The 23,976-nt window shown below is 43.9% G+C and overlaps 1 protein-coding gene and 1 non-coding gene across 3 annotated transcripts in view; both read left to right on the forward strand.

The window, feature by feature from the left end:
• Positions 1 to 23,976, forward strand: part of Ncoa2 (nuclear receptor coactivator 2) — a 240,816-nt gene that overhangs the window by 28,772 nt on the left and 188,068 nt on the right. The window lies entirely within an intron of this gene.
• On the forward strand, positions 11,011 to 11,115 carry LOC115063018. Its single transcript, XR_003842901.1, has one exon. It is a non-coding gene; the product is annotated as a U6 spliceosomal RNA (small nuclear RNA).

Here is a 23,976-nt window from a genome sequence, read left to right on the forward strand (position 1 = left end):
AAATAAAGAAAATAATAATAATAATAAAAAATAAGTGATGTTGTGTCCGACGGTGTTGGTTGCTTTATGTATGTGGAAAGCAGCCTTTCTTGGTGGACCCCATCCGTCCCCAGCTTATACACGTGGCCTCAGTTAAATCATAAAGTTACCTAAATTAATATTTGAGGCACTTGGCTTGAGGGCATTTTTGGAACCTGAAGGGTGTACTGCCCTGCATAATCTCCAACTGGTCTCAGCAGTTCTGGACAGTGCATGCTTTCTTCCCCTTTTCTGATAACAGAGCTCCGGGAGATGTTTTCTATGGGCGGACAATCTTTGAGCTTCTGAGAATTTTAGAACAGATTCTGGTTTCCAGAAATACTGTTTTAAATTGTTTGGAATCTTTTCCTTTGTAGGGTTTCAAAATGAGTGCACTCATATGTCTGGGTTGTATTTTCTGTCGTTTTGCTTTTCTTGCCTATTACTTCGGTATCTGATTCGCCAATTGTTTACTTTTTGGTTAGGTTGACTTATAGTTAATGTGATTTGGCCTGATATTTTCCAAAAGACTTACACAGATATGCAGTATAGTTGTGAATATTTATATTTTGTTAACCACTGTATTTTACTTGTTTACTATTATTAGATTCCAGTGTTTAACACCAGCTCCTTAGAAAGCTCCAGGGTTAGATTAGACTTCTCAGAGGTCCCTGTGATAATGGCCAGAAAGGACAGGGAGTTTCCACCTCAGGTCGGGTCTGGTAGGAGCCTGCAGTGGGTTCTTCTGCCTTTTGACTGAAGTGTTCTCACAGTACTTGTGATTAGAGGGTCATAAAATCATGCTTTGCACGCACACTGGAAGGGTTTTTGTTTTTGTTTTTTTCGAGCAGGCTTTCTTTATACAGCCCTGACTGTTTCTGTAGACCAGGCTGGCCTTGAACTCAGAAATCCGCCTGCCTCTGCCTCCCAAGTGCTGGGATTAAAGGCGTGCGCCACCACCGCCTGGTACACTGGAAGTTTTTACAAGCATTAGTACTGTCCTTGTACATTTGATATTGCTGTCTTAAGTATATTGTAAAGAAATCTAGATTTTCCTGTGTTTTTTACTCTATATTTTTTTATTGTATAATATAGAATACATTTCAAAATTTATCACCTTAGCACATGGTTATGCTTATCTTTATTTTTGTTGCAGCAACATAAATAACATATTATTACTTACTACGACAAAGGTTACATGCATTTATTTAGCTTTTTTTTTTTTTTTTAACCTTTTTTGTTTTGTTTTTGAGATGGTGTCTCACTCTGTAACCCTAGCTTGGCCTGGAAATCACAGACCTCCTTCCTCTCCCTCGCAGCCCCGAGGCTCCTCCCCTTTCTTACATGGCAGAAAACCTTTTGTTTTTTACATTTTAAATCTCTATCTCAATTACTCTTCAGCATTGCTGGTCAGACTCATGCTCTGTCTGGCTCTTCCATGCCTTTCCTTGCCATCACAGCTTCTTAAGCTTGGGGTGGGCTTCTATCCAACCCCCCCCCCTCTCCTATTAGAGCAGATTCTATTTGTTTGGTTTTTTGAGATAGGGTTTCATGTATTCCAGTTTGGTTCCATTCCCTATGTGGCTGTGGTTGGCCTTGAATGCCTGATGCCCTTTCTTCTACCTCCCAGTTGCTGGGATCACAAGAGCATTCCACCTTGTTTGCTTAACAGGGAGACTCTTGAAGTGTGTACTTAGGCATACAATAAAGGTGCTTACTTCACAGTTGTTGTTATTTGAAATGTAACTTGCTCACACACGGAGTAATAAATTTGGAGTGTGTCAGGAGAGAAAACCTGGGATTTTCTGACAGGCAGTTGCTTGCTCTATTACTATCTCCGCTCTGTACTGTGTGACCAGATATGTGTAGAGTCCTGCAAGAACACTGAGTGGTTTCAGTCATATTTTATAGTTTCTTATTTCACTCCTTAGGCAAAGCAAACAGAGTAATGTAGGGCCTGAGATCCAGACAGCCCATGTACCCAGAACAGATCCCCTATCTTATTTATGCCTCCAGCTGTTACCAGTGCCTCTACAGCAGTGGTTCCCATCTTTCCATCGCTGCGACCCTCTAATGCTGTTCCTCTTGCTGTGGTGACCCTCAGCTGTAAGATTATCTTCATTGCTACTTCATAGCTGTGATTTTGCTACCGTTATGAACCGTAATATAAGTATCAGTACTTTCTGATGGTGTTAGGCAACCTCTGTGAAAGGGCTGTTGGACCACTGTGGAGTGGTTGGCCCTATCTCAGCCTCATCACCTCATGATGGGAAACGTGTTTGGTTCTCTGCTCTTGTCCTGAAGAGCCAACCAGGGTGCAGGAGACAGTGGGTTAGTTGTGTATGCTGCTCTAACAAACCTGAGCTCCAGTAAATCACACTTTTCTGCTCCAGTCTCATAGGAGTTGCTTGGTGTTCTCTCTCTCTCTCTCTCTCTCTCTCTCTCTCTCTCTCTCTCTCCCTCTCTCTCTTTCTCTCCTTCCTTCCTTCTTTCTTTCTTTCTTTCTTTCTTTTTAATTTCTTTTTTTAAATTTTTATGTGTATGGGTACACTGTAGCTGTCTTCAGACACACACCAGAAGAGGGCATCAGATCCCGTTACAGATGGTTGTGAGCCACCATGTGGTTGCTGGGAATTGAACTCAGGACCTCTGGAAGAGCAGCCAGTGCTCTCAACCGCTGAGCCATCTCTCTAGCCTGGTACCATGTTTCTAATAAGCCTTTTTGTTCCCTTGTCTGCTTTGATTTTGAAATAGGGCCTGCCCTGTACTCTAGATGTACCTACGACTTGCCACCCTCCTATCTAAGCCTCTGGACTGCTGGGATTCCAGTTCTATACCACTTTACCTGGCCCGGAAGGTGGTTTTTAGAGAGCTGTCAAAGATGAACAAACTTTAAAGAAATACAGAGTTAGAAAACCAGATTAATCAGGGCTGATTTATTCATTTTATGTTGGTGTATGTTCAATTTTATACACTCAATTACACATTCAATTTTATCAAAGAACCAGTTATACTAAAGATTTCTTAAATGAGTATTTTCCAAACTATGTTTAAACTGTTTGAGTTACAAAAATTGAGTCTGCATATAATCTTTCAGTTTGTCAAATGAGCTGTGAGTTTTCAGGAAATCTATCCATTTGTTAGTGATAGGAATGTTACAACATGTTCAAACTGTTACTTAAGATTATTATTTTAGCAATACTGCCACATATTAAGAGATAAAAGGGAAGTGATAAATATATAATGAGGAATAGTTAATGTGACAGGACCCAAAAGTGTCAAAAGTCCTTGTCCCTGGAGGACTGTCATGGTAGTTTTTGGAAGACATCTAGTGAGTCACTGTTTTATTTAGTTCAGTGGCCATTATAGCAGCGATACTGATTTTGTTTTATATGGTAGATTTACGGACACATGAAAAATAGAATTTGCAGGCTAGGGATGCAGCTCGGTTGGTAGAGTGCTTACTTGTGGAGAGGCAAGTTCAATCCCCAGCACCTCATAAACTGGGTTTAGTGGCTCGTGCCTGTAATCCCAGCACTCAGAAGCGGGGAGGCAGGTGGACCCAAGATTATCTTGTGTTGTTATTAATAGCAAATTCAAGGCCAACTTGGGTTATATGAGACTATGAGACTATCAGAAAAAAAGTAATTAGGGGGGAAAAAAGAAAGAAAGAAAAAGAAAGGGGATCCTGCCTCCAGGAGTGACAGGATTGCAGTTAGTAAAGTGCAGTCTGGTGGTTTCCTTCTGAGGGCTTCAACCAGTGACTGCCGTCCTAATCAGCATATCAGTAGGATTCATTGTGTGATACTTGAACTCAGTGAAGACTATTAGAACCTTACTCACACTGGACTTTGCCAACATTGTAAGAGAAATGGAATTGATGACTTTCAGGATATTGTAATGGATTGCTTTAGCTTCAGTAGCAGATTTTTAAAAGGAATGAATCAATAAAGCCATTATTCTGTGTGTTCGTGTGTGAGCATCGCAAGCACGTTCGTGCGGTCGGCTGTCTGTGGTGTTGCGATGCATCAGCCCACACTGAGATCAGAGGGTAGCCTGAGAGAGTCTGGGATGGCCCTCACACCCAAGGCTTGGTAGCCTTTACCTGCTAAGTAATCGACAGCCAGTTCTTCCTGTCGTAAAGGATAGGTAATGACTGCTTCTCTTCCATCTGTTCACTTCTTTTGGGCTCCTGTTTACCTTCACTTGCCTTAGAGATGAAGTTTTGTAAAACTCCCCTGTTTGTCTGAGAGCTTATTTGTTGGACAAAGTCCTGGCCTAGAGGATTCCACAGCCTCCCCTCTGAGTGCTTCCTCACCAGACTTGTGCTTGCTGAGGGCAGAATGTAGAACTCTGTAGAGTGATGCCCTGTCTAAGCCTTGCACGTGTCTTAGCGCTGAAGAGTGACCCCACGGAGCACCCACCAGCCTCACATCTTCCATTGTTGCTGCTAACTCCCTTTACCTTGCATGCGTGCTGTCAGCCTCTGCATTGTCCTGAGCACTGCGAAACCCTTGCAGTCTGTTGTACTTCCCGGTCCTCATCCTAAGATGGAGCAAACAGGGGCTTATAGATCTTCCCTTGTGAGTCCGTAGTAATGTCGAGTTTCTTTTCTTAATGGGTTCAGAATGTGGGCAGTGTTGAGGAGCGCTGCACTCACACAGACCAGAAGGAAGAGCTGGAGTCTGTGTGCTAACATCCTTAGACCCAAGGCCACTTCCGTGTGCGTATTCCTTTGACCCACCTGAAGACCCTCGTTTCTCTCCCTAAGGCCCAGCGTAGACAAGCTCACTGTTTTGCAGCTCTTTTATTTCAGTGGGTCTCTCTGTAATAGGGTTCTTTTTTCTTTTTTTTTAAACTTTTAGAAAGTAGGTCTTAAAACATCTTTAGCATTTAGATTTATAATTATTATACTGAGAATTTTCTAACATTTTGAATAGTACCATTTAATACATGGAAACTGATAATCAAACATTTAAATTGGAGCTGTTTGAGGCAGGAGCTAGTTTTCCCTAAAAGCTGGAGTACTGTGATTATCCTGTGTACAGCAACTCTACAAGCCATGTTACACTCTCAGCAGTTGTATTTATGTATGTTATTGGGGTAACTGCTACTCTGTTGGTAGTCTTTCACTGTATGTGGAAATGTGGTTCACCTCCTGAGAACCGGAGAGAGGAAAGAGCAGCAATTAATGCTTTACTCCCACAGTGCTTCAGAAATCGGCATGCAAGTTCTCATGCCACTCTTACTAATGCTGTTGTTTTGAATTTGTTTAATTTCAAAACAGTGTTCAGTGTCTCTCAATGAGACACAGCCCCGAGACAAGGCCAGTGTGGTAGGAGAGGGAGCCAGGTCTGTCAGTGACATGGGGCTTTTAAACACCTCTATCCAAGCATGGGTGGAGCTTCTGAGGGCTAGGTGTGCAGTGTGATGTGAAGTGCACGGGTGCTCCCACTCTCCCTTGGGAACACTGCAGAGGCTCCTTCGGTGCTCCCCAGGGATGGTCACTGCCTGTAGACTTGGGTTTTACCCACTCCTGGCAATCTTCAGGAGTCCAGCCTTCACCCTTAGTCTTTTCTAGCAGGAAGGCTGCTTCTTCTGTGTGAGAGTCTCTTTTGACTAGCTTCTGCAAAATTGGGGTCTCAATTGGGCAGGCTTGGGATTGCCTAGGAATCCTGTCTTTGTAAGTACACCAAGCTTCCACATAATACTAGAGATTGGACCCAGGGTCTGTTGCCCGAGGCAAGCATCCCGGGAGTCTCTGAGCAGCACCCAGCTGCTTGGTTTTGATGGTTGGGTTTTCCAAGCTGGGTTTCGCTGTGCAGCCCCAGCTGTCCTGGAACTCACTGTTTAGACCAGGCTGGCCTAGTGCTGAGATTAAAGGTGTGTACCGCCACCGCCACCGCCACCGCCACCGCCATCACCCTGCTCTTTCCTTTTGTGCTTGGTCAGGCCTAAGTTGTTCACTCTGTATCCCAGGCAGCCTTTGAACTGGAGCTCTGCCTGCCTCAGCCATCCACATCCATGTGGCTTGCAACAGAAGCGCAGGCCATAGGCTTGGCTCCAAGTTAAAGAAAAGGCTAAAGAACTTTGTAGGCTTTTGTATTTTTTTTTAAACAAACACAGGCATTAGATATATATAGTTCTGAATAGAGTGCTTAAGAAAAATTAAGAAAAAAGATTGCTAATTTATTCAGTACCATGGTGTATACTGCAGAGCTTTATCAAGTATTTTCCTTCTTTATTTTTTAAAACTTCCTTTGACCAACCTGTGCCCTACCTCAGTCCTCACACTTGTGTCCTTGTGTAGATGCTGCCCTTCCCACTGCCTGTCCTTGGACTACTGCAGCAAGAGGCCCTTGTAGGATCTTGGAGCTCTGTATAAATTCAACTTGGAAGCCAGAAATGGTTCTTGGCACTTGAGGCCAGGAAAGGGCAGTGTGAGCAGCGGTGAATGGAGGTGACGGTGAATGGAGGCGGTGGGACACTGTTTTGTCTCCGTGCCGGTGGACTAGCTTGGTACTTAACCTCTGTTCTGCCGCCCATTGTTCTATGACTAACATGATAACCTGTGGTCTGGGATGGCTCACGACCTACCCAGTCCTTCATGGTTTTGCTGAACACTTAAAAAAAAAAATCCTTTTGTTTTTGTTGGCATTCCTCACCCCGTCCTTGCTTTTCCTTTCCATTTTGAAGGACAGCTTAAAGAAATGTCCATGTCTCAGCACCTATGTAACATCTGACCCCATGTGGCACGCAACACATTTGGAAGATGTTTGCTTGGAATTCCAAAGGGCACTGTGGGAAACTGAACTTTCATGGTAAACATTCTGGAAATGACAGAAAATGGGGATATTCTCTTCTGAAAGAAGACCTATAGTCTTGTTGAAGATAAAGCTGAGAAGAGCGTGAGGTAAAATCTGGCTTTGAGTTAAGAGATTTAGATGAGTGGCTTCTTTCTTTCTTTTTTGTTTAAAAGATATATTTATTTACTTTATGTATATGAGTACACTGTAGCTGTCTTCAGACACACCAGAAAAGGGCATCCATTACAGATGGCTGTGAGCCACCATGTGGTTGCTGGGATTTGAACTCAGGACCCCTGAAAGAGCAGTCAGTGCTCTTAACCACTGAGCCATCTCTCCAGCCCTGATGAGTGGTTTCTATGTCCTTAGTTTGTTAAGCCTGTCTCCAATATTGTATCTGTCCATACATATTTATTAGATTGAAATGAATGTATTTTTCCCCAGTTATTTGGTAAGCAACTATTATATATTGCTACCAAATACAAATGTCTCAAGTGCATTGGGAAAGCAAAGCTAGAAAGATTTAGGGCAGCATAAGGTGTCGCAGAATAAATGTACCATTCGGTTTCTTGTCATGAACCCCTTCTATACTTGCCCCAGATGGACACGGTAATATCCACCCAGAGTCCCTGCCCTGTCAGCAGGAGCAGACTGGAACACAACTGTCAGCCTCCACAGGACTTGCCTGGCTGTTTCAGAAGTGGTGGCCTCTCCTTCAGCACACGAAGTAGTGCTCATTTTGTAGTGTTACTGGGAACTAGAGAGTAGAGCGCTGAGAGACTGATGTCCCACGGGTGTGGTTCTGAGTCATACCTCCTAATACGGACGGCACCGTGTCTGTGATCATCTGTGTGGGTAACTGTTAATTAGTTTTTAGCATAGAGAGGGTGTAATGAGACTAGTCACACTTTTATATTTAAGGACTTTAATATGCATCATTTGATTTAGTTCTCCCAAAATCTAGCCTCTCATGGTGGTGCATACCCATAATCCCAGCGCTTGGGAGGCAGAAAGCCACTATCTGTGAATTTGGTACAAATCAAGTTCCAGCACAGTCAGGGCTGCAGGAAACAGGGACTGTCTCCAAAAAAAAATCAGAAAGTATCCCTTGGTGCTGTTTCTATTTTTGACTTAACATGGTTTCTCTTTGAAAGAATGAATTTCTCTTAAGTCAACATTACTGTTAACAAATTATTATCAGCTGATTAACTATTACCATTGAGTGTCTCAAAGCTTTTTTTCTTGCACTGCTTTTTCTATCATCTCCCCTGTTTTATACCCTCCTGCCCCTGCAGACTGTTTGCTGCCCCCTCCTGCCCCTGCAGGCTGTTTGCTGCCCCTTCCTGCCCCTGCAGGCTGTTTGCTGCCCCCTCCTGCCCCTGCACACTGTTTGCACCCCCCACCCAGAGTGCAGCCTGTTTGGGAGTGTGTGGTTTTGCCCTCAGCCCTTCTCTCTTTAGCCCTGACAGTAAAACTTAGAGTAATGCAGCGAAACCTCCTTTCTGTGTGCTCTTGGATTAACAATGCTCTCCCTCTGTCCATATTTTTCCTGGTCTTGGAGATCGGCCCTTGTGCCTTCTGTGTTTCGACTCTGGGTTGACAGCCATGTGTATCATCTAGCACTGTCTCCCTCATTTTCATGTCATTCTTTGAGTCTCCTCCACTTTGATTTCTTTGTTTCATTGTTATCCCCACCAGCACTGTACATTTTATTTATTGTGGGAGAAACATTTTATATTTGTTTGCTTTTTAAAACAAAGTCTGAATGTGTTGCCTTGTCTGGCCTGTATGTAATTCATTGTGTAGACCAGGAGGTTTCAAACACACAGGTCTGCTTGCCTCTGGGTCCCCCAGAGTGCTAGAATTAGGGATGTGAACTACCATACCTGGCTCCAAAACATTATTTTATAATAAGATAAAGAACATTTTGTCTCTAGAGAACTCTAGGTCATAACCAGTATTTTATTCTTTTGAGCATTAAAAAATACAATTATATTTTTACTAAATATAATACAACATATAAAATATATAATGCAATAAATAATACAATTATATGTAATATGTGTATATTTATATACATACATCAACTTTGTAAGTATAAAATCGCAAATTTTGACAAATGTTTGTAATAAGCTACTTAGACACAAGGGTATATAATTAGAAAATTTACTGTATTTTTAAGTCACCCCTGTTTTCACCCTTAGACTGGCACCCCCGACCTGGGTCCTCTCGGAAGTGTGAATGGAGTTTTACACCTTTAAGCTTGGTTGTTGCGTGTTAATTAAGCTTTCTTACTGTAGACATACTCCAAAGTACAGCCACACCCCATTCTCTTCACCCGCACACCAGAGGAAGGAAGTTTTGACTGTCTCTGCCACAAAGCTGCCATGAGCTCTTGCTTGCTGGGGTAGCCCTACTCAGGGCAGGCATTTGAGAGAGCACTTAGTTGGTCAGCAGTTGGGAAGGCTTAAATGTGCAGCCTTGCTGGACGAGGCACTGCGCCTGGGGAGCGCTCTTTCCCGTCGTAGTTTCCCCTGAAGCATGTGAGCTCCATGCCTGCCCCTGGCTGCCACTCTGCAGTGGCTAAGTTGTGTTAGTACCGGAACAGAAAAGCCTTACCGCTACTAAATATCTGACATACATTTTCATTTCATATCGGGTTAATACCTACGAATGGGTTTGTGGCAAATTTTAACTTGTTTACTGTTCTTGTTCATTACAGTAGTTTGGAAAGAAACTTTTCAACTAAATGCCCAGTGCCTTTCCAGAGAGAAAGTCAGTTCGATTGTAGTTCGATTGTTGAGCTGATGAGGAGCTGCTGTGTTGATTGACAGCTTTCCTTAGTTTCCCACTTCCTCATTCTCACTTCCTGCCCACACAATCACCCTCTGCCCCACAAATCTGTTGTGTTTATTTAAAATTAGATGCTTTTGTGTAAGATAGTAAATATGTGCTGGAAACTCAGCCCCGTTGTATCTGTGCTAATGGCTCTGAGACAGGCAGGTATTCAATGAAGGTGCAAGCATTAAGCCAGCCCACATGGCTTGTTCTGGGTATGTTCTGGGTTTTGCTTTAAAATACTTGGAATTTTCCAGAAGTTATTATTTCCTTTGGTTCTTATTCTTTCGAGACAGGATTTCTCTGTATAGCTCTGGCTGTCCTGGAACTCACTCTGTAGACCAGGCTGGCCTCGAACTCAGGAATCCACCTGCCTCTGTCTCCCAAGTGCTGGGATTAAAGGTGTGTACCACCACTGCCCAGCTTTCCTTTGGTTCTTCTTAAGGGCATGTTTCTGATTCCTGCTAACTTGCCCGTCACATGGTCACTGCTCCTGTAGATGAAGGAATGCACTTCACAGATACTGGCATTCTGTTTGGAGACTGGACATTTAGAGATGTGTTTACTCATAATTAAACTGTTTGAGATTTGGTAGTAGTGAACGGTTTGCTTTTAAGATCTATTTAAGATAAATTCTTTTAAAATCATTTCCTTTTTTAAAAAATATTTATTTATTTTATTTATATGAGTACACTGTAGCTGTCTTCAGACACACCGGAAGAGGGAATCAGGATACTATTAGAGATGGTTGTGAACCACCATGTGTTTGTTGGGATTTGAATTCAGGACCTTTGGAAGAGCAGTCAGTGCTCTTAACCACTGAGCCATCTCTCCAGCTCCTCTTTAAGTTAAATTGTAAGATAAAGCTAGAAAATATTTTTGAATATGTATATGTATATATATGCATGTGTATGTATATATATATATGTGTGTGTGTATATATATATATATATATATATATATATATATATAGTAATTTTTTTTCTTGAGTTAAAAAATATAGTACACATGATTTAAAGTAAATTAAGCACCCCTTGCTGCCTACTGAAGATCAAATCTAGGGCCTCATGCTTATTGTTCTTCCACTGAGCTAAATCACTAACCCCAAATTAGGTTTTCATAACCACAATTTTATTTAGACTTTTGTATTTAATAATTTTGATGAAACTCCAATTTTCATGTAAACATTTCCTCTATAGACAAAGTTATTCAGTGATTGGTTAGGGTTAGAAGCTCTTAAGAACTTAAGATCAGGCTCTGTGCTTGAAAATCACCCAGAGTAGTTTTAGATACAATTTTGAATCCTGTTATTATTTTTTAACTTGACTCTTAAAAAGATTTATCTTTAGTGTTTGCTTTGGCAATGCATATACTAAAATTGGAACAATGCAGAGGTGATTAGCATGCCCCCCCTAAGGATGACATGCAAATTCATGTCATAAAAAGCATTCTATGCTTTTACAAATACTAGCCTTTATTATTTAAATGACGTGTTTGGCCTGGGTGCGCACTGGGATAGTATTCCATAAGTAATATCTTAGCCAGCAGAGATATTTCAATTCTCTGTTCACATGGAAAGGGGACTAGCAAACCTGGCTGTACTGGCAATGGCGAGTGTCATGGCTATTCTTGGTTGTCACTGGACTATATCTGGAATGAACTAGAATCCAGAACTATTGGGCACATCTGTGATTGAGATCATGAGGCAGGAAGACAAAGTGCTATTGCTCCAGATCTTGAGGTGGCTGGAACAGGCCTTTGACTAGATCTTTAGGCACCTCTGTCCTCTGGGCCACACCTTCTGCCGGAGGCCTGTGGAAGGAGAATGGAAGAAGGAAGGGTTTGCTCACTCCTTAAGGTGTGCTTGTCCTCACTTTGTCAGCACATCTCTTGGCACCTACTTCTTCAGTGGGATTCCACTATACAGAGGACCAGTGAGACACCCAGCCTCACGGGACTGAGCAGCTGCCGGGTTCCTGGACTTGGTATTCACAGCTGTCCAATGTTGGGTTAGTTGGATTGCTGCCTCTAAGTCATTCAATAAATCACGCACACACACGCACATGTGCATGCACGCGCGCACACACACACACACACACACACACACACACACTATAGGTATATATTTCATCCTGTAAGTTCTGTGACTCTAGAGAACCCTGATTAATACAGCTAGGCATGGGCTGGCTGGGATGATGAGGGCATCAAGGCTTCTAGTGGCCTCTTAACAATGTGTAATGAACTGTCCTTAAATGCAAGGGTTCTGTTTTGTGCTATTAATTAAATTCACAGTGAATACCAGTAGGACAGCTTGCAATTTATGTGTTTTGTCTTGGGACTTTAGTAACTTGCAAGGTGAGATGAAGGGACAGATAGTGAATTTTCAGTAAATTGTACCAGGAAAGCGTGTAACTTCTTAGATTATAGCCAGTTTGTTGGAAGACAGTGGCTATGCAGCACTCGTCAATCTCGTTGTTTCTCTCACTGATTGCTACAGTTTTAACTCAGGTACCGTGGCTTCCTCGTTGGTCTAAGCTGACTTTGGAGGTATGAAACGTGTGGTAAGGTTTGCTTGATGATTCTAGATGGGTCGCTTGCTTAGTGTGGCTGCTGCCCTGTGTTTAATGTGCATTAGGTTTTTCCTACAATCCTGCCTTAAAATGGAGCATCTGTTTGTCCTGGACACTCACCGAGTCTCTGATTGTTTGTTTGCAATCTTCTCAGTACTGTCTTTTGATAAACAAGCACTCTTAATTTTGATAAATTTAAAGTTAAGTTTGTTGCTTTTAGAGCCATGCTCAAGGTTGCAAAGCCTTAGCATTGTGGGAATTTCTGTATTTGGTAGGAGCTAGGTAGGGGTTCACCTCTATTCCTTTCCATGTGACTGACTGTTCAGGCATGGTTGGAAGTCATTTGGCCACAGGCACCAGCCTTACTTTTGTTCTATAGTCCAGTACAATTGTTGATTGTGCTGTCTTGGTGCAATTTTAAGATTGAGTAGTGAAGGTCTTTCAACATTGCTCCCTTATACTATTGTTTGAGTATTTTGGATTCTGGCATCTCTATGAATTTGAGGATTCATTCTCCATTTCTATACAAAAGATCATTGTCATTTTGACAGGAACTACCCTGACTCGCTAGCTGACTTTGGATATTTGTCCTTTTATCAGTATCCTGGTGTTTTCCCATGCTCAGTCTCTGGTTTCTGTCAGCAGTGGGTGTGGTTTTCAGTGCACAGTCCTCACCTCGCTGACTGTTATTAGTCCTGAGTATTGTAGTCTTTTGGCTTGTTCCTTGTTCTTATATTGATAGCATGAAAAGCACATCTCAAGCAGAGGGAACGCACTGAGCAAGGCTTCCTATCTTCAGCAGAGGGGTAGATCACAGCACACTCCTAAAGCGCAGGAAGAACTGTTTTAGGAGAGAGTGCACATAACCTTAAGGAAAGAAGATTGAAGCTGAGGGCCCCGGGAGAAGGTGACTGGAAGCCAGACGGCCCATGCTCCCTGTTTAGCGAGCACAGCTAGCTTTGCAGTGACTCCAGTAAGATGTTTCACAGTGCAGTGATGGGTTGTGGAACCTAATGCCTCAGGAAGGGTCTAAGGAGGGGAAAGCCCTCCTGCCCCCTTTACAGGTGAAACAGGCAACTGATAGCAAACCTTTGCCTTCTGTTCTTAAGTGTTCCTGCTGGTTTTAAAATGTTAAGTAACCAGAATTGATGAGTGTCTTACTTTTGGGGAACAAAGGTATTTACGTACAACAATTAAACACATCTTTCATATTGAAACATGTCATGTTTGATATTTTCTAGGTATCTTTCTCTGCTCCTTTACTCATTTCTCTGGATTGTGGTCTCTAGACAGTTTTTAGTTTGCAAATGGTGTTGGGTTTTTTTTTTTTTTTTTTTTTTTTGGTGGGGGGGGAGGTCCTGTGATCTCTGGTGCTGGGCTTTTATATCATCATTGGTGGGCCACTGCATTGCCGCTTCAGGAGCGCTTGGCAATAAAGCTCCTTGTGCTCGGGAGACAGGGCTTTCAGACCTCTCCTGTGGTCTTTGTAGTCATTATGGCAGGCAGATGGTCTGACCTAGTTAGGTTGCTTGTGAGCATGAGAGAGTCATTCCTAAGACACAGTATGGCAGACTATTTCTTCTGTTGTTGACTATGTCTCTGGACACTGCTGCCAGTGGTAGGTTTCCTGTTGAACTTTGGGCATGGCTTGGGGATATTTCTTAGCTGAGGACTTCGGACGGTAGTTTGGAGCTAGAGTATGACAGGAAACGATCCAGTCTCTAGTAGATTAAAGAGTCTATGGGAATAGGTTTTGAGGAGTTGGGGATTTAGTCAGTGGTGGAGCGCTCACCTTGCCAGCACAAGGCTCTGAGTTCAGTCCTCAGCTGGGGAGAGGTCAGGTAACTGGGACGCTTTTGTTTTTTCTTTCTCCTGTTATTTTTACTCATTGCTTGGTCTCTAGGACCAAACTAGTGTTTGGTGTAGCAGAGCCTCAGAAAATAAATAGGGACTGAACGTGTGTCTTCAGAAGTGCCCTTGGAAACTCCATATTGGTTTATGTTTAAGTCACCCCTTTAGGGGGTGGTGATGTAGTTTGACTAGTGAGGGGCAACAATTGTCTTGCTTAGTCTTCTGCATATTGATCGTGGCTGACTTGGCCATGTGCTGTACATACAGCTGACATAGTAACAGAGATATAAGTACATCAGATAGCTCAGTCAGCACTCACTTCCCAGTATATGATAGCTTCATTTTGTTGAATTTGCATTTACAGTACTATAAACAGTGTGCTGATTGCCACAGTGTGAGTATGGGTTAGACAGCTAGCAAAGCTGGCATTGGAGGACCAACATCTGTGCCAAACACCTTTAATTACAGCAGGCTTGGATGGCCTTGATTTGCCCCATAAACAAATTCATTATATTGGAACTGCTCGTAGTTCTGATAATAATCACCCTCTTTTCTAGAATCTGCTACCTACAATATACATCTTCTACTCTAAAGCAAACTGCTGTTATTTTCTTTTAAAGATATACATTTATTTCTATACTTTTATGTGTGCTTACATGTATGCACGGGTGTAGACATGCCACTGTACATGTGTGGTGGTCACAGGACAACTGATGGGTGTCAGTACCCTCATTCTGTTATTGTGATCCTATGAATAAAACACAGGTTGCCAGGAGCAGTCAAATTCAACAGGAGACATCTCAGCAGCAGACAGAAGTTCTGTTAGTTTTAGAGATTGCTATCCTGCAAACATTCTTTATAGGATTCTTTAGTTGATCAAGCTTGTTGTCACTGTCCATATCATTGAACTCTTCATGAGTACCCAAGAGATGCAGAGATTTCCCTGACCTTGCCTAGATGTTTACTTGAATAGGAACACACTGTTAAACTTCCTTTCTGTCTTTTATTGTACGTATGAGACACAGTCTGTGTGGCTCAGGCTGGCCTCAAGCTTGCTTTGTAAGTGAGGGTGACCCGGAAGCCCTGCTCCCTTCTACACCTATCTAGGTGCTGTTTCCTGTGGTGCCTGGGCTCTGCACTGGGCTTCTGCTTTGCCTGCTGAGCTACAGCCCCGGTTCTTGTTTTTTCTTTTTTCTTTCTTTTAATGATGTCGCTTATTGAGGGGGTGGGAGAGAGAGAGAGAGAGAGAGAGAGAGAGAGAGAGAGAGAGAGAGAATATGAATGAATTGAGAATTATGTGGGTGTGTATTTGTGTTTTGCCCTCCTGTGTGCATGTGCACATGCGTGTCTGTCTGTCTTAGAAAGGCTGCTTTCTGAGGGACTCCTGCTCTTGAGATCACCCTAAAAAGAAGGATGCATAACTCAGGTCACTCTGTGGTTTAGGTCATTATAAAAATCCAATCTAAGAAAAGTGTCTATTTTCCTAGTCATGCTTCAGGAATGGGTTTGGAAGTATAGCAGAAACCTCTGTTCTACCTTAGGAGAAGGGAGATTGGCCCAAGTAAAGTAATTTCTTCTGGGGGTGGGAGAGATGAGGGAGAATGGCTTTCATTTGAGGTAACAGCATGTGAGATGGAATCCAGAGCCAGGGTTTGGCAGACAGTGTGTGAAATGAAGATTAAAAAGAAAACTGATGTTCAGATAGTTGTGCTCACATACCTACACTCAGCCAGTCTGTTTATAAGCATCCTCGAAGGTCATCGGAGAGCTGGAGTGTACCCCAGAAGTGATCAGACTGTAGCACACAGGGTCACATACTGTTCTTAGATTATAGAGCTCACACCACAGTGACCTTGGTGCTGGGGCAAGGGAGAGGTTGGGGTTGGCGGCTGCCGGCACTGATGCCCAGCTGTGGGCAGCAGAAAGAGTAGGCTGGCAGGCTCTTATCCAGGTTCTCCCACAGGCGACATGCATGTCTTTGGACAGTTCGCTTTCACCCTGCACGTTGCTTCTCTTTTGGGCTGTGTTGGGATTGAACAGGGAGCGTCCTGGATACTAGGCAAGCTTTCCACCACCGACCCACCGACCTGCATTTCCCGTCACCGTTTAGCTCTTTAATTTCCAAGGTCTCTCCCACCAATTCTGCCAAAACAGGTTTTCCATTTTATATGCCAACTGCTTTTTAAAACTTCCTGTTAATCATAATAGTAAAGGTTTTTTCTTCAAACACCAGGGTGGTTGGCTTAGGTGGTGATAAATTCTCTGCCCTCAGCCGCACGTCAGATTGCTGCAATTGTCAGGGTAGGTCGCCTTGATAATTGGATTCCAACAACGTAATGTGTTCTAATGGAAAGAAAGAGAAACTCTAAAGGTAAACACATCGTAACAGGAGGGTGTCTTCACTCTAGCGTGGCTTGGATGATCTGAAATACTGACATTATGTGTAGAAGGAGACCTGCCTCTGCCTAGCCTCCTGCGAATGCTTCATCTACAGAGGATGGCCAAGTTCAATTAGACACACAGTCCAGGTTCATCTGCCTAGCCTGTTTGACTAGGGAGAATGAACTGTATGTAGATTGTCATTTTACAAAGATGTAGAAGAGAACAGGAAATATGAGAGTGTATTTGATAGAGCAACAGTGATTACTTTTGGGGGAAAACTTGGATTTCAGTTATTATGTGCTTTGGTCCATTATTAAGGTGTCCTTCATTCTTAACTGTCCCTGTCTTTGCTGTGGATTCCTCATGCGCTTCACAGTGCGTTCACAGCAATAGACAGTAAGTGAGTGTTTAGTTATACAGAAACTCAGTACAGTTACATGGGGAAGCCCATACAGTTTTGGATGAGTGGGATACTATTTGGAAAAATTAAAAGAATTGACATGTCATAATTGGTTTTGTTACATACCTGCAACCTTTGTGGGCATAGGGAAGGTGCTTTATGTAGTTTATATCTGTGTGCATGGTGAGAGAGCCTTGGTTTTGGAGCTAGAAATACTGGTTCCAGTCTCATGACCCAGATAAACTTGGGAGCATTGGTGATTTTCTTTTCAACTAGGTTTGACTTCCTCATTTAAAAAGGAAAGCAGTCAGGCTGGAGAGAGGGCTCAGCAGCTGAGAGCACCAACTGCTCTTCCAGAGGTCCTGAGTTCAAATCCCAGCAAGCACATGGTGGCTCTCAACCATCTGTAAAGGGATCAAACACCCTGTTCTGGTGTGTCTGAAGACAGCTACAGTGTACTTGTCATATATATAAAATAAATAAATAAAAATCTTTTTCTTTTTTTTTTTTTCTTTTTAAAAGGAAAGCAATCGTACTGCCCTCATGGTGAGGAGAAATCATACTGCGAGTACCTAGATGTTTAAAAATCGTTAGTAAGTCAGTTAAAAGGCTGGTACATCATAGTAAACTAGTAGTGATTATTTTAAGTATTTTGTTAAAAATTAAATTAAAAGGCTAATTGGATCCTATGCATGGAGAAATTCCTTGACACTCTGAAAACTTAAAATGAACTGTAGTTAGAGAAGAACGCATTCCTCTTGTGTTCCAGAAATGTCTGTGTACATAGGCAGACTGTATGGAGATCAGAGGCCATCTCTCACTAGCTTAGAACTGGCTGAAGAGGCAAGGCTGACTGGCAAGAATCCTTCCCCTACCCTCCCCCCTCCTCCTGCTGCTGCTTCCTCTTCCTCCTCCTCCTCCTCCTCCTCTTCTTCCTCCTCCTCCTCTGTCTCCTCCTCCTCCTCCTCCTCTTCTTCCTCCTCTTCTCCCCCCCCCCCCCTGGTGGCAGTAGCAGCAGCAGCTGACTTTCTTTCAGTGAGGTTTCAGGCTTGAACTCTGGTCTTGGGAGCTGCTTACCCAGCAGACAGATGTCTCACTCAGTGAGCCATATCTCTAGCCTACAAGTCACTCTTTTTTGATAAAAGGCAAACATTAATCAAATAAGGAATTATAATATGCAAGAGAGAAACTAGAGAGTAAGCAGACCAAGCTCACATCACCGACTCACTTGCCAGGGCCTGAAAGGACTCCAGACGAGCCCTCTGAAGAAGCACTCCCAGTTGAAGAAGAGTCATGCGTCAGCCATTTGACCTGGCTGACGCTCGCATGATGGATACAGCACATCCACTCAGGGATGAAAAACAGGAGTATGCTTTCACGAGAGCTACCTTTTGCCTAGCTTTTCTACTATGCTTCCCAGCAGGAAAAAATGTTAAATATTCTGAATATACTGCCTTGATTAGCAGAGCCAGTGGCTGTCCAGTAATGGGCCATAACAGTTTGCTTTGCTGTTAGTTTTCAGAAAACTGAAAATCATATGCTGGTTAGGCTTGCTACATTTTAAGGAATTTTGACTTTGGTTTTATAAAAGAAAACTCTGAGAACATGCTAGCTGCTCAGTCTATGAGGCTGCCAGACTCAGCAGTCCCATGCTGGAGCTGAAGGCATGGAGGAGCCCTGGAGAGCTGCTGCTCTTTCGTCTCTGTTGGAATGCCAAAGATGGTGGCAGAGAAGAGCATAGGAAGAGCAACCAAGTAGAGCCTGCCAGGGAGGTGTGAAGGCGACAGACAATGCAGTAGCTTTTCCTTGGGACCGGCTCGTCTGGAGCCACCCACCCCCCACCCACTGTATGCTGCTGCTTTTCCTTCTTCTGTTAAGCAAACACTTAGGAAATACACTTGCCCACCTGAATCCAGATAATCTGCTTAAGTCATTAATTAATGTGCTAGGCATTCTGTGGAGGTATGGAAACATTTGATCTTGCTTTACCCAAAATAAGATTTTATACGCATCTGAGATAGATGCTATATGTTATGTTAAATAAAAGTGCCTGGACATACAGCAGTGTGCTAACATGCATATTCCCACGAGGGAGAGTTAGTTTTATAAAAGTTAGCTGGGGATAAAGAACTCCCTTATGTATCCATTGGAGTGTGAACTTGTAGAACTTTGTCCTGCTACATGTGGTGCAGATGTAGAACTTGCTCACGATGGCCCATTCAGAATAGAGCATCAAAGAGGCAGTGACCACGTCGTATTTCATTTGTAAGATCACATGAAGGAATTCCTAGGTGTCAGAATTCAGCATCTGACGATGTGCTGGCGTGGGACACGTAGTCACTTCTTGAACTGAAAGTACAGTTATTTCCAGTGGATCCACACAGTATTGGGACTACCTGTCTCTTCTGTTAGTCCCTGTCTGAATCTTTGCTAGTCATTCCTTTTCCTTTGATTTACAGCTATCATCTTTATCTGTTAGAGACTCGAAGGTCAATTTGTTTTTATGGATATTGCGTATTTTAAATTTATTATTGAGTCAACTTCAATAACATATACTTTTCTACAACTATCAGTTGTATAACTATGTTATCATTTTCAACTATCAGTTCTGAGTTCTCTGTTGTTCCCAGTGCTCTGCACTGCTTCTGCAGTACCGGTAACTATACTTATGTCCTCTGATTATTTACAGCCGCCTCCCTCCTGGGTCCCCTTCATGTAGGCAAGAACGGTTTCATTTCCCTACAGCCCGTGTGACTTCCTCGATGTGATGTGTTCACCTGTGTTGCTGCTCTACCATTATTACTGCGATCCAACCTCAGACCTTGTGTACACTAGACCAATACTCTCCCATTGAGCTAAACACACAAGTCGGCATTATACACTTCATGTTTTGTCCCTGCATAATGCTCATAGCCACCAGCTCCTGGTGAGCTCTGTCAGACTGAGTCTCTGGTCAGTCCCCCATGGCCGGGGTTAGCTTTCCTTCTGGCTTACCCTTCACACCCCCCCCCCCCCCCGTCATCTTTAAATGACTTTTCCTCTGGAATCTGCCAATGTGCTCTTTTCCAAGTGATCTTATTCATCCAGTGTCACCACCTTTGAGTAGCTTCTAAATCGACCAGTTTCAGCCCGACCTTGCATGATGCTCTGCTTGCTCGACAGTGTCACACAGCTGAATGAAACCAAGTACTTTCCCACCCAAACCAGTTCTTGCCCAGGTCTCGTGGTTTCTGTGCGGGCACTGCTGCATCCCTGCCTGGGAGCAGTCCTCTTGCTGCTTTTGTGCGCTTTGTCCTCTCTGTGCGCACCTGCCCTCCTCATGCAGACCACTTCCCAGGCCCTCCCAGAAGAGGACTGTGGTCCATCACATGCCTTGGGCCGCCCAGACTCTCCCTTAGGATTTAATACTCTGACTCCAGTTAGAGCAGAAGCTCTGCCAGACACTGGCCAGGCACCCCTGTGAGTTTGCTGGCCTTTTCTGACCTCATTGGTCCAGTGAGCCAGCGTAAGCATTTGGGCCTGTTCTGCCCTCCCTGGGTTCAGCTCTTAGGGGACCCCCACTGCCTACATCTCCGCTGTGGAAAGGAGTGAAGGGCCCTCTCTACAGCCTTTCATAGTCACACAGAGTCTGTGTCTTTGGAGGTCTTGCCATTCACCTCAGTTCTGTGATGTGCAGGTGGCAGGCAGCTTGGAGCATCTTTGTATTGAGGCTCCTACTGGGCGGGGCCTGTCTTACTTATCCTTTTCTTGTTGTCTAAGCAGTGAGCACAGCCTGGAACTACTGACCGAGAATAATTAAGCTGATTGCAGATGGGTTTAGTTTCCTTTCATGAAGCTGCTAACCATTCTCTTCCTAAGAAACTTGACTACCCTGCCTCTCAAAGGGGAGCAAACTTACCCAGACCCGGGCACAGCCAAGAGAGTCTATGCAACTCTGCTCCTGGGTGGCCAGCCTCCTGGGCTGTTTTGATTGTAATGGTATAATGAGGCTTTGGCTTGAAGTGGACATTCATTGATTATGCTCTAGCAGGCCTAGCTTTTATATATTTTCCTCCTTTAAAAATCATTCGTTTTGGTACAGTATCTCAACAACTCATGATAGTACTATAAAATGTAAGGTAAGAGCTATTGTGTGTGAGTAGATTTGTAAACATCAGAAGCAAATCCCCTTGCCCTGGCCTTTTCTTCATCTGTAGAACCAAGGATTCAAAGAGTACCTTATTCACAGTCAGGAAAGCCTTTCTGGCCAGTTGGCCATGTGTCTGCCATTGCACCTTACGCTGATGGTATCTACAATTATTAAAGTGGTAGTTTTGAAGGGGGAAACCATGATTAGTCTGTCAGCAAGTTGAGGCTAGTAGAATCCCACCGTGTTGAAAGACGTGGGACTAGTTGGGAATGGATAGCCAGGAGATGGCAGTGAGTGGTGATCAGCCCCAGGTCTCATGTCTGTCTCTCCTGTGCCCCAGCTCTACTTCTGGGCACCTGCAGGATAGGCCTGGCTGGTGACACTTCTGCTCCCTCTCATGGGCCTTTTGTGATAACACAGTGTCTTAATTCTGTGAAAGGAAACAATTGCCTTGTTGGCATTTAGAGACGAGGCAGGCAGCCCAGGTTCAGATTGATAAGTCATCTCAGGAACAATCTGAAATTTGAACATGGCAGACAAACCAGTATTATGCTCCTTGCAGACCCAGGCCTGGACCTATCAACAGGGATGTCGCAAGAAGATGTAATTATCATTCAGCAGCGACTTTGATACTTACACCCAGTGGCTGTAAACAGTTATTAAGAGCTGTGACACAGGTCAGAATGGTGGAGCCAGGGCGAAGGCCGGAAAAGCAGGCTTCTGTGCAGCTTTGAATCCATAGGGAAATGGACTCCTGCTGAAATGTTGTGTGCTTAAATGGGCAGTGCTTACATTTTTGTCTGTACCTGTGTGTGTTGGTGTACATCTTTATTTCCAGCAGAGGCAGGTGAACCTCTGTGAGTTTGAGGTTAGTCTGGTCTACATAGCGAGTTCCAGGACAGCCAGGGCTACATAGTGAGACTCTGTCCCCAAAACCAAAACCAAAACCAAAACCAAAACCAAAACCAAAACCAAAACCAAAACCAAACACACTTTGTCCGTTTCTGCTTTAGAGAATGGCAAAAAAAAACACACTTTGTCCGTTTCTGCTTTAGAGAACGGCTCAGGTAACCCACCTGTGATCACTCTAGGACACATACCAGGACATACTAGTCCCTAGAGGCCCGCAGGGAAGGCCATTTGAGGGTAAGCAGCCTTTGCTGCTTGGGCTCGCACCCCAGGGCGGAACGGGGTGGGGGGGGCAGACTCACAGTGTGGTGGGGGATGGTTGGATCTGGGGCCTTGGTTGTCAGGCTCGGTCAGGTCTGTGCTGCTCCCGCTGCTGTGTGAACTTGTAGTTGCCCCTTCTCTGCCCAGCACTGTCTTCTGGTCTCTGGCAAAACCACTTTGCATCTTTTTTATTTGCTTACTTAAAAGTAGTTGTGTGTGTGTGTGTGTGTGTGTGTGTGTGTGTGTAGGGGGGTGGTGGATGTGAAAATTCTCTTGTGCTTTGGAGAACATTGGCAGAAGGTATTAGGCACATAAAGCTAGTGAGAAAGCCTGTGCTGCATTTAAGATCTTGTAGCTAAAACAAACCCAAATGAAGAGTTTTTCTTGGTATGAATATAATTTCACAAGGTACCTGAAGGAGGGCCAAGTGTGTGTCCGTCCTTCTTAGACGCCGATCTGGGTTGCATCTGACTACTGCAGATTGTTTGTAGCTCCTGCTTGAGTGGCTTCTTTCTTTGTCCCTTAGATTTGTTTACTACTGTCCCGCACATGGTCACCGGCTGTGTGGCTAAAGTTACCGTAACTCTACTTACTTCCTTACAAATGCTTTGAAATTTTATCTGGCTGAAAACTGACATTTCTGAATTTGAAGAACACCCTGGCTGAAGAAGAAAGTTATGAGCCACATGGGACACATTTACAAGTTCTTTGATAGAAATTCGAATGAAGGCCTTGGAGGTAGATCATTAGCCTCGTGTCCCTGTGTGTCACTGCTTCCGTTTAACTCCTGGGAAGCAACCATATTACTTTGTTGGTAATCCTTTGGAGCTATATGAAATGATAATTTAACTTTCAGATGTGGTTAATCTTTAGGTCTCTCTTCTAAGTACTAACGTCCATGGCATGGCAGGCTTAACCATTTCCAGGTGTGGGTGTGGCTGAGGCGCTTGGCTGAGAAGTGACTCGCACATTACCTGGCTGCTGCTGTACCTCACTATTCCCCAGTAGTTTGGCACTGGCATTGAATGGAGCAGGTTAACATCAACCCCACTTGAGACAGGTTTTACATTAAATAAATGAACTGCCTTCTTGAGATGGTTTAGTGTTTTTATCTTTTCTAATGCAGTTTAGAACTATGTTTTGCTTCTGAACTCCTGAGTTGGTTAATAAACAGACCTTGACACTTACAACCCTGACTTTCTCCTGTCGGACCATGACTGTCCTGATGTCTTTTTCCATTTCTCTTTTCCTCTCTATGCCTCGCTTTGATCCCTGCCTGGAATCAAAGAGAAGCTGTCTGTGTGTCTGCCAGTCTGTTTCCTTCTCTGCTCTCCAGTGTGTCCACCAGTGCTCTGTTGTTGGTGTCACTGTTGGGCTTGTGGGTGGAGACAGCTCCCGCCCTGCCCCCCTCCCCAGCAGAGCTGCAGGCGAGTGCTGAGGGGGAAGGAGAGAGCTCACCCAGGGGAGGAGAACAGCTGCTGAGGGGTCTGAGGGCCTAGCTCCTGTTTGTAGCCCAGGGCTGCCTTTCCTTAGGACCTGCCTTCACACCTCCTAGGCTGGGCTTCTGCCTTTTCCAGACATAGATCACCTCGGTGCCTGCCATCGTCCCTGAAACATTGGTCCATCTCCATGGGTGTCACAGGCCTCAGCATCACTGGGCAGAGGCACTGGCCCACTGCACCATGAGCCCCTGTGTGTGGTTGGACCTTGACAACATTAACCCAGGTTCTGAGTTGTTGTTGAATATTTTGCTTTTGCTCTCTACCTTTTATAGAACTGTATAGACGTGCACTTTTGTGCTATGTGCATAGA

Source organism: Mus pahari, chromosome 22 (assembly GCF_900095145.1).
Source record: "Mus pahari chromosome 22, PAHARI_EIJ_v1.1, whole genome shotgun sequence".
Classification (NCBI taxonomy): domain Eukaryota; kingdom Metazoa; phylum Chordata; class Mammalia; order Rodentia; family Muridae; genus Mus; species Mus pahari.